Here is a 10913-nt window from a genome sequence, read left to right as displayed (position 1 = left end):
ATTTACTCTATCAATAGGACAACTAAAAACATACAGTAATTTTAATAGATATGCAGAAAACATTCAAAAATTAATAATGGAGGAATATCTCCTTAATTCATAAAGACTCTAAGCAGTTGAATATAAGAGGAAATTTAACATAAATGGAAATTTCTTCATTTCTGTTATCAAGGCTGACATTTGAGTATGTTTCGCAAATTGTTGCTGATGCAATAAGACCAGAAGTAAAAGGAAGAGGAGGATAAAGAGAATAGGAGGTGGAAAAGAAGATATAAGTCCCTATCCAAAAAAGAGAAACTCCAATGCCCAAGGGCCCAAGGGCAGAAGATAAAAGCTCCTCTCCTGTACTGCTTGCCTTCCCCACCTTCAGTCTTTGCTGGATTTTTTTATTTTTATTTTTATTTATTTAGTTATTTATTTATTTTTGCTACCAGGGATTGAACCCAGGAGCACTAACCACTTAGCAACATCCCCACTTTTTTTTTTTTTTGGGCACAACTTTTCATTTCTCTGGTCGTGCACGATGCAGAGTTCCCCAGTTCTTTTTAATTTTTATTTTGAGACACAGTCTCACTAAGTTTCCTAGGGCCTCCCTAAATTGCTGAGACTGGCCTTGAATTTGTGATCCTTCTGCCTCAACCTCCCAAGTTGCTGGGATTATAAGTGTGCACCACCACACCCAGCTTTCTTGGTAATCTTGTCCACCTAGGAGATAGCAACTCTGACCATTCAACTTCAATGGTACTTAAAGAATGGACATTAAACCACACATTATTTTCACCTGCCAGATTGGCAGGTTACCTCCTGCTTCAATAGTATTCAATGCTAGTGAATGTGTGGTGAAATGTGCATTTCCATATGTGACTGGGGCAGTTTAAAATGGTGCAAATACATGATTATTAAGCTGGTACTACAGAACTTACTTAAAGAAATCAAACTCAAATCCTGGAGCTCACAAATGAAAAAAAAAAAATCTCATTTGAAGCGTAGCTAAGCAAATGGGAAATAAGACAAAATTAAACTTTAGAAACAAATCCAAATGACAAGAAGTAATTTTAAAAATCTGTATAATAACTTGAACATAAATGATCTCAACTCTCCAATTAAAAGATATAGGCTGACAGAATGAATTAAAAACAATGTTGTTTGAAAGAGACTCACCTTACAGTCAAAAACATTCACAGGCTGAAAGTGAAAGAAAGGAAATTGATACACAACACAAATGGAGCCTGAAAACAAGCAGAAGCAGCTATGGTCCTATCTGACAAAGGAGATTTTAAGACAAAATTAATCAGAGGAGAGACCACTTCATAGTGGTAAAGGGAAAAATCCAACAAGAAGATATGACAAAGTAAATATTTATGGTCCAAACCTGGGTGCATCTAATTACATTAAAAAGACACTATTTGAATTAAAGCCTCAGATAGACCCCAGTACAATAATACTGGACGATTTCAACATACCTCTCTCACCAATTGATAGATCATCCAGACTTAAATTCTTTGAACCTGAAAAATATTATAAATCAAATGGACTTAATAGACATTTATAGAATATTTTACCCAAAAATAGCTGATACACTTTCTTTTCAGCAGCTCATAGAACACTCTCCAAAATATACTATATTTTAAGTCACAAAAAACTCTCAGCAAATACAAAAATTTGATATAATTTCTTGCATCTTATCAGATCATAATGGAATGATACTATAAATCAATACCAAAAACACCCTACAGAACTACATAAAAACTAGAGCTTGAACAATACGCGTTTGAATGGTGAATGGGTGACAGAAGAAATCAGAAGAGAAACTAAAAATTCTTAAAATCAAATGAGACTAGTGATACAACATGCAAAAACCTCTGTGACACTATGAAGGCAGTTCTAAGAGGAAAGTTTATAGCTATTACTACCTACTTACGGAAATCAGAAGGATCCCAAAAAAGCAACCTAATGATGCAGCCCAAGACCCTTGAAAAAGAAGAACAACCCAATTCCAAAACCAACAGAAAGAAGGAAATAATTAAGATCAGAGCCAAAATCAATGAAATTGAGAATAAAAAATGCAAAGAATGAATGAAATGAAGAGTTGGTTCTTTGAAAATATAAACAAGATGGTGATAACCCTTAATCAAACTACTCAAAAGAAAAAGAAAAAAGACCCAAATTAATAAAATTAGAGATGAGAAAGGAAAAATCACTACAGACATCACAGAAATCCATAGAAATATTAAGGACCATTTTGAAAACTACAGTCCAATAAATTGAAAAACCTAGAAGAAATGGACATATTTATAGACACAGACAACCTACCAAAATTGAATCAAGAGGACATAGAAAACTTAAACAGACCAACAGCTAGCCATGAGATAGAAGCAGTAATAAAAAGGCCTTCCACTGGGCGTGGTAGCGCATACCTATAATCCCAGTGGCTAGGGAGGCTGAGACAGGAGGTTCAAAGCCAGCCTCAGCAAAAGTTAGGTGCTAAGCAACTCAGTGAGACTCTGTCTCTAAATAAAAATACAAAAAAAAAAAAAAAATAGGGCTGGGCCTGTGGCTCAGTTGGCTGAGTGCCCTAGAGCTCAATCCCTGGTACCAAAAAAAAAAAAAAAAAAAAAAAAAAAAAAAAACCCAGAACCAGATGAATTCTTAACTGAATTCTACTAGACCTTTAAAAAAGAACTAATACCAATGCTCCCCAAATTGTTTCATTAAATAGAAAAGGATGGAACCCTTCAAAATTCATTCTATGAAGCCTGTATTGCCCTCATACCAAAAGCAGAGAAGAATACATTAAGGAAAGAAAACTACAGATCAATATCCCTGATGAACTTAGATGCAAAAATCCTTAATAAAATATAAGCAAATCATATTCAACAAAATATTAAGATTTACATTATTACCAAGTTGGTTGTATCTCAAGGACACAAGAATGATTTAACATATGCATATCAATAAATGTAGTCCATTACATAAATAGGATTAAGGACACAAATCGCTTAGTCATCTCAATGGATGAAGAGAAAGCCTTTGACAAAATTCAGCACCCATTCATGATAAAAACACTGAAAAATCTAGGGATAAAAGGAACATACCTCAACATCATAAAGACTATATGATAAACCCAAAGCCAGCCTCATAGTGAATGGGGAAAAGCTGAATGCATTTCCTTTAAAATTTGAAAGAAGACAAGGATGTCCACTCTTACCACTCCTATTTAATATAGGCCTAGAAATTCTAGCCTGACTAATTAGGCCAGAGAAGGAGATAAAAGGGATAAAAATAGGAAAGAGAGAAGTTAAATCATCACTGTTTGCAGATGATATCCTACACTTAGAAGATCCAAAAATCTCCCCACAAAGACTAATGAACAAACTATAGCTAATGAACAAACTCAACAAAGGAGCAAGTTAAAAAAGAAAAAAAAGCAATATATAGATTCAGTGCAATCTCCATCCAAATCCCAATGACATTCTTCCCAGAACTAGGGAAAAAAAAAAAGTCCAAAAACTCATTTGGAAGAATAAAAGACCCAGGATAGTCAAAGTAATTCTAAGCCACAAAAGCAATGCTGAAGGCAAAATAATACCTGACTTCAAATTGTACTACAGAGCTGTAGTAACAAAAAATTGCATGGTACTGGCACAAAAACAAATACCTAGACCAATGGTACAGAATAGAAGACACAGAGACAAAGCCATACATCTTTGACAAATGTGCCAAAAACACATTGAAGAAAGGACAACTTTTTAACAAATGGAGCTAGAAAAACTGGTTATCCATATTTAGAAGAATGAAACTAGACCTTTATCTCTCACCCTGCACAAAAATCAACTCAAAATGGATCAAACACCCAGGAATTAGAACAAAAACTATGCAACTCCTAGAAGAAAACGTAGGGTCAACACTACAGCATATAAGCACAGGCAACGACTTTCTCAACAGAACCTCTCAAACTCAGGAAATAGTGCCAAGAGTTAATAAATGGGAAGTTATCAAATTAAAAAGCTTCTGCACAGCAAAGAAAACAAGAATGTAAAGACAGAATCTACAGACTGTGAGAAAAACTTTGCTAACTACTTTTCTGACAGAGGAGTAATATCCAGAACACATAAAACACTCAAAAAAACTTAACATAAAAAACTCAATTAATAAATGGGCAAATTAATTTAAAAGATACTGCTCAAAAGAAGAAATGCCAATAGCTAACAAATAAATAAAAATGATGTTCAGCATCATTAGCAATTAGGGAAATGGCAAGTCAAAATTACACCAAGACTTCATCTCACTACCAGTAAGAAGGTAGTCATGAAGAATATAAGCAATAATAAATGAACAATAATAAATGCTGGAGAGGATGTGGAGAAAAAGAAACACTTTTACACTGTTGTAAAAGTGGGATTGTAAATTAGTACAACCACTATGGAAACCAGTATAGAGTTTCCTCAAAAGACTAGTAATAGAACCACTATACAACCCATCGATACCACTCTTCAGTATTTATACTAAAGAATTAAAGTCAGCACACTCTAGCAATACATGCATACCCATGTTTATAGCTCCACAATTCACAATAGCCAAACTATGGCCTGCATGTCCATCAATGGATGAATGAATAAAGAATTAGGAAAATGTGATATATATATAAATTAAAAAACAATCATACAAAAATCAGTAGCTAGGCTGGGGTTGTAGCTCAGTGGGAGAACACTTGCCTAACACATGTGAGGTCCTGGGTTCAATCCTCAGCACCACATAAAAATAAATAAATAAAATAAAGGTACAAAAGATCAGTAGTTTTCCTATATACCAATAATGAATCTGCTGAGAAAGAAATTAGGAAAAGAAATTGGGTATGGTGGTATATGCTTGTAATGCCAGTGACTTGGGAGGATGAGACAGGAGAATTGCAAGTTCAAGATCAACCTCAGCATTGTGATGTGTGTGTGTGTGTGTGTATGTGTGTGTGTGCGCGCGCAGTGGAGTTTTATTCAATCATAAATAAGAAATTATGTTATTTGCAGGAAAATGGATAGAAATTGAGAACATTATGTCAAGAGAAATAAATCAAACTCAGAAGGTCAAGGGTCATGTATTTTCTTTCCTATGTGAAAGCTAGAAAAAGGAAAAAAAAAAAAAAGGTGGGGGATCTCATGAAAATCGAACAGAGATCAGTAGAGAAGAGGGACCAGGGGGAGACGGGAGGGGAGGGAAAGGGGAAATACTGGGGAATGATATTGGCCAAATTATATTGCTATATTACGTGCTTATACAAATATATAACAACAAATATCACCATTATGTATAAATATAATGCACCAATTTAAAAAAGGGAGAAAAGTTCATAAGTTTTGATGCAATTATTCCTCTTTTAGATGTTGATTGCATGTCAAAAATCAGCTATGCAGCTAGTCATGGTAGCACATGCCAGCAATCTCAGCAACTTGGGAGGCTGAGACAAAAGATTATAAGTTTGAGGTCAGTCTCAGCAACTTAGTGAGATCCTCAGCAACTTAGCAAGATCTTGTCTCAAAAGAGTAAATAAATAAAAACATAGGACTGGGGACATAACTCAGTGATAAAACACCTCTGGGTTCAATTCCCAGTATTAAAAAAAAAAAAGCTGTACAGGAAAAATGTATTTTTAAGGATATTAATGACAGCATTATCTATAGCAACAGAATCTGGACACTATTGTGGGTCTAACAAAAGGGAAATAACTAAATAAATTATGGTAGATCCCTTATGCAACTGTTATAAGTAAAGTATTAAAGATGGTAATGAAATGGGAAAAAAATTTGTTGTGTTACATTGTTACTTTTTCAGACCAAGTGGAACTGAAATACCAACCAGAAAAAGAGAGAGAGAAAATGAAAGCAGGACATAAAAGCATTTATGCAATAGCACCACAATTATACTATATTACATACTTACACATATGCCTAAAAATAGGACAAAAAGGAAATACATCAAAATTTTAATGGTAGTTATCTTAGGTTGCTATGACCATGGATGGTTTTTATCTTCTTTACATTTTTTGTGTCGCTTATTCCTAATTTTCTGACTTGAACATAGATTACTTTTCTTTCCACCATGAAATGCTGTTTGATCTGCATTTGTGCTTTTAGTTTACATGAATGGCTTTGGAAAATTGGCTTCATTCAGTTTCTCTCCTTTTTCACTCCCTACTTTTAAAAAATTTAGTAGACTTTGTTTTTACAATAGATCTGCATTCACTTCAAAATTGAGTGGAAAGTATAGAGAGTTCCCATAAGCCTCCTGACCCCACATACACACAGCCACCCCCATTATGAATATCCTCCATGAGAGTGGTCCATTTGTTACCAATCAATGAACCTACACTGATACAGTATCACCTGGAGTCCATTTAAATTAGGGTTCACTCTTGGCGCTGTATAACCTATGGGTTTGGACAAATGTTCAATGACGTTTCCACCATTAAAGTATCGGTCAGAGGAGTCTCACTTCCCTAAACGTCCTCTGGGCACTTCTTCATCTTCCTTTCTTCCACAGTTTCTGACAACCACCGATCCTTTTCTTGTTTACATAGTTTTTCCTTTCCAGAATATCATAAAGTTGAAATCACATAGTTGTAGTATTTTCAGATTGGCTTCTTTCATTTCATAATATTCACTTCCATGTCTTTTCACGTCTTGATAGCTCATTTCTTTTTAGCACTGAATAATACTCCATGGTCTAGATGTGCCACACTTTATCCACTCACCAATGAGGGACATCTTGTCATTTCCACATTTTGACAATTATGAACAAAGGCACTATTAACATTCAGGTGCAAGTGTTTGGACGTAAGTTTTCAAATCATTTTGGTAAATGCTATGGAGTGAAATTGCTAGATTGTGTGGCAATAGTGTGTTTCGCTTTATAAGAAACTGCCAAATCGTCTCCCAGAGTGGCCTTACCAGTTTGCATTGCTGCTCTCAACGAAAGCTACTGTGGCTCCACATCCTGTATGTATTTGGTGCTTGGGGTTTGCCATTCTAATAGATGTGTATCTCATTGTTTTAATTTGCATTTCCCTAATAACATATGGTGGTGTGCATCTTTCATCTGCTTATCCACTTTGTATATCTTCTTTGTTGAACTGTCCTTTTAAGTCTTTTGCTTTTTTTTTTTTTTTTGGTACCAGGGATTGAACCCAGAGGTGCTTAACCACTGAGCCGCATCCCCAGTCTTTTTGTATATTTTGTTTAGAGACAGGGTTTCACTGAGGTCCTCACCAAGTTGCTGAGTGAGGCTGGCTTTGAATTCACAATCCTCCTGCTTCAGCCTCCCGAGTCTCTGGGATTACAGGCATGCACCAGCATACCAAGTATCTTTTGCCCATTTTTAAATTGGTCGTTCATTCTCTTATTACTGAGTTTTAATAATTCTTTGTATATTTTGGGTAGCAATCCTTTATTAGCTATGTCTTTGCCAATATTTTCTCAGTTTTGACGTATCCATGGTTTACTTTTTAATCAGGAAAAAAGTGCTATTCAGATTCAATATAAAACAAATCAATCGGTCGTATGTCTCAACAACTTAAACACCTCCATCATCCAAGAATCCTGTGATCTTCCTGGTTCTGAGACGAGGATCCCCTCCCCCGCTACTCCCCATGGCCCTGGTTTACATCTTCCTAAGTGTCACTTCCCTGTCTAGCCTTCCTGAGCTCAGCTGTTCTCTTACCCCGGCTCTACCCACCCTCAAGGCTTTCCACCCTTTCTGCAGGGCAGAGTGAAGTCCCCTTCTAGGGATGCTCCAGGGCCAAGTGCCCCCTGGGAGAGGACAGTGGTTCAGGAACTGGGTGGGACTCATGCACAGAGTCCCCTGAGAGTGGAGTTTGGCCTGGTCCTGGAAGGCAGAGGAGCGGGTGAGAAGGTAGAAGTGTCACTGGCAGGAATATCAAGAGGCAGGTCTGGACAGGGTTTCCACAGCCCAGCTCTGTGGGGCTGCCTCCCCTAGGCAGGTCGGACCACCTCCACTGCACCCGTGGGCCAGCACCTGCAGGTGGCTGCCCATTCTCCACAAAAGAGATGGAGAAAATGGAATATGGGTGAGAAACAAAGTGAGGCTGGGAATGGGGCTGAGGGTCTGGGACAGGACCCCTATCCCAAACTGGTGCCTCCTCCTTCCCTTCCAGGGAGTTCCTGCTTTGCATCTGTTTAACTTTTGGGGACTTGGGATGGCAAAGGTCAGGAGGCCTGCTATATCCATTACTTTGTAATTTAAAAAACAGAAGTCCCTTAAATTTTTGACAAGGACAGCTGCTCCTAAATATCTGCTTTGGGGGGTTAATATCTCCTGTCTTCAGTCCTCAGATTTAACCTTACTGTTTTTAGTGCATCAGAGGCCCCATTTGCAGGAGACAACAACAGTCCTTCTCTTATAGAATTACTGTGACCATTAATTAGTCAATATGTACAGAGGCCTTTGAACAGTGCTGACACCTGGAAATGTTGTGTGGGTGTCTGTTACTATCACTACTCTAGTGTTAGGACAAAGCCCTTAGCTGGAAGTGAAGCTCAGGGGTACAGAGCATGCTCAGCATCTGTGAAGCCCTGGGTTCAATCTCCAGAACCGAAGAAAGAAAGAAGAAAGAAAGAAAGAAAGAAAGAAAGAAAGAAAGAAAGAAAGAAAGAAAGAAAGAAAGAAAGAAAGAAAGAAAGAAAGAAAGAAAGAAAGAAAGAAAGAAAGAAAGAAAGAAAGAAAGAAAGAAAGAAAGAAGGGGAGAAGAGGGGAGAGGTGGGAAAATTTGGGCTAGTGAACAGAAGAGAGTGGCAGGGGATGCCAGGAGTGGATGGGGACAAGTAAGAGATGGACATGGTGGGAGGAAGGTTCCTACCAGGGGAAGGGTTATAAGTTTCAGGAGGAGCAGAAGCTAGTGCCTGGTAGGAGCTGTGCTTCCATCTGCAACACTGAATTGTTTAGGTTTTGTAGGGCAGAATAGGCCCCAGGGGGAAAGGCCTTGGTTCTCATGTCACTGAAAAAGTAAATGACTTGCCCATGTGAAGCAGAGGTGTCCTACTCCTTCCTACCTTCCCACCCTGCCACAGACCCATGGGCCACACAGGCAGAGAATAATCAGGGATAAGGGAGCTCTGGGGGCTCTAATGTGAGCCCCTCCCTCCCAAGAAGCCCTGGCAGGCCAACAGGGGGAGAAAACCTCACCCAAGCCTTGACACCTGACAGCCTGAAGGCTTTTCACAGGTGCCCAGTTAACTCAGCTGTTTCCCACAGCAGGCGAGTGCAGACCTGCTGCCTGTGACCCCGTCCCCTCCTGGGTATGACCCTCAGGTCCTCAGAAGAACAGAGAGAGGAGGAGTCAAGGAGCTTGCATCCAAGAGAGAAAGAATGGACAACAGCAGAATCATCAGGTCAGCACTCACAGGAGGCCTAGCCAGGGTATCCATGGGTGGGGGATGGTACCCTCCTCTCCCCTGGAGCCATAGACCCCACTCCCCCCAGCTCACTTCTGTAGACCTCCCTCCTCCCTACTGCCCAGAGCTGAGGAAGAGCCTCATGAAAATCTCTGGTCCCTCATCTCAGCCCTCCTTTCTGTTCCCCGTGAGAACTGAGGCCTTCATTACATAAACAGCAGGGTTCCTAAGCAGCAACATGGATGCCTGGCCAACCTGGCTACTTCCCTAGAGGTAGACTGAGGCAGAGGGTGGAGTGGGGTCATGCTCTGTGCCTGGGACCATGGGGGGTGAACATCGGGGCCCTCAGCTCCTCTTCTCTCCCTCTCACCCACTGACCCTCTCCTGGGTTGTGGGGTGGGGGCAGCTTGCTATCTGCAGTGCAGGCTATGGTACAAACAGCTTGTGTTCTATTTCTTCACTGGCTTCCTACCCCCTCCACAGGTATAGCCCTCAACTGGGTGGCCTGTAGGGTGTGCTGAGGGAGCCCTTTGTAAAACCTAGGCTTGAGGATTGGGGAAGAGGTCAAACCAGAAGCAACAGTATCTCTAGATGGCTCAAAACACACCTCCGTTATTTTACAAGGTGAAATAAACTGTTCACTACACTCTATCCCAAATTCTGAAATTGGAATCAGCCTTCCCTGGGAACTGGAAAAGCTGTGTTCCAGTCCTGCTTTGGCAATGCCAGGCAAACTACTCCATACTTCTTTCTGGCAAGTCACAGCTGATAGGAGGATGAAGTCACGTCTGGAAGTTCAAGGACAGGAAAAGCTTGCAGGGTGGGGCCACTGTGGAGATTCAGGGCAGGGAGGAGTGTGAGAAGTTACGGAGGTGAGGAGAGTCTGCTTTTGTCCCAGGGTCCAGGCTCTGCCAGGAAAGGGGTAGCTGCTGCCACCCAGGCCCTCCCAGCCAGTATCAGAGGGTGAAGGCAGCAGGGGAGGGTGGAGAGCAACATACTGTACTGTGAGAGTGACAGAAATATTGAATCACTGAATGAATGTTGAAAGGCAGGAGAGGACAACAGTGGGCCCAGTTCCTCTAGGTCCTTGAATTCCAAGCGTGGTCCTTGGACCAACAGTGTTCTTAGGATCACCCAAATGCTTATTAGAAAAGCACCATAGGCCCACCCCAATCTGCACTCCAGCAAGTAAGCCCAGTCTGCTGCACAGTTACATGTGAGGGGGCAGAGTGGCAGTTCTGGACCCAACTGTGTCTTCTTATAGACATCTAGTTGCCTTGACTAGCCCTGGCTTGAGTCAGGCCCAGGAAGCTCCCCTGCTCTGTGGCCAGGCAGGTCTGGTGAATCTTTCCAGAATGCACAACAGGTGGGCAGCAGGAAGCAGCAGGAACAGCCCTCATCCCACCTCTCTCTACCGCCTTCCCTGGCCTTTGCCCCTGCACTGAGCAAACTTGGTAATGGGCTGGTTCAGAGGAGGAAGCCCAGAAGCAGGGGTGGGGCTTTTGGAGAGCT

Source organism: Sciurus vulgaris, assembly GCF_902686455.1.
Source record: "Sciurus vulgaris genome assembly, chromosome: 8".
Classification (NCBI taxonomy): domain Eukaryota; kingdom Metazoa; phylum Chordata; class Mammalia; order Rodentia; family Sciuridae; genus Sciurus; species Sciurus vulgaris.
Note: the sequence above shows the minus strand (reverse complement) of the source record.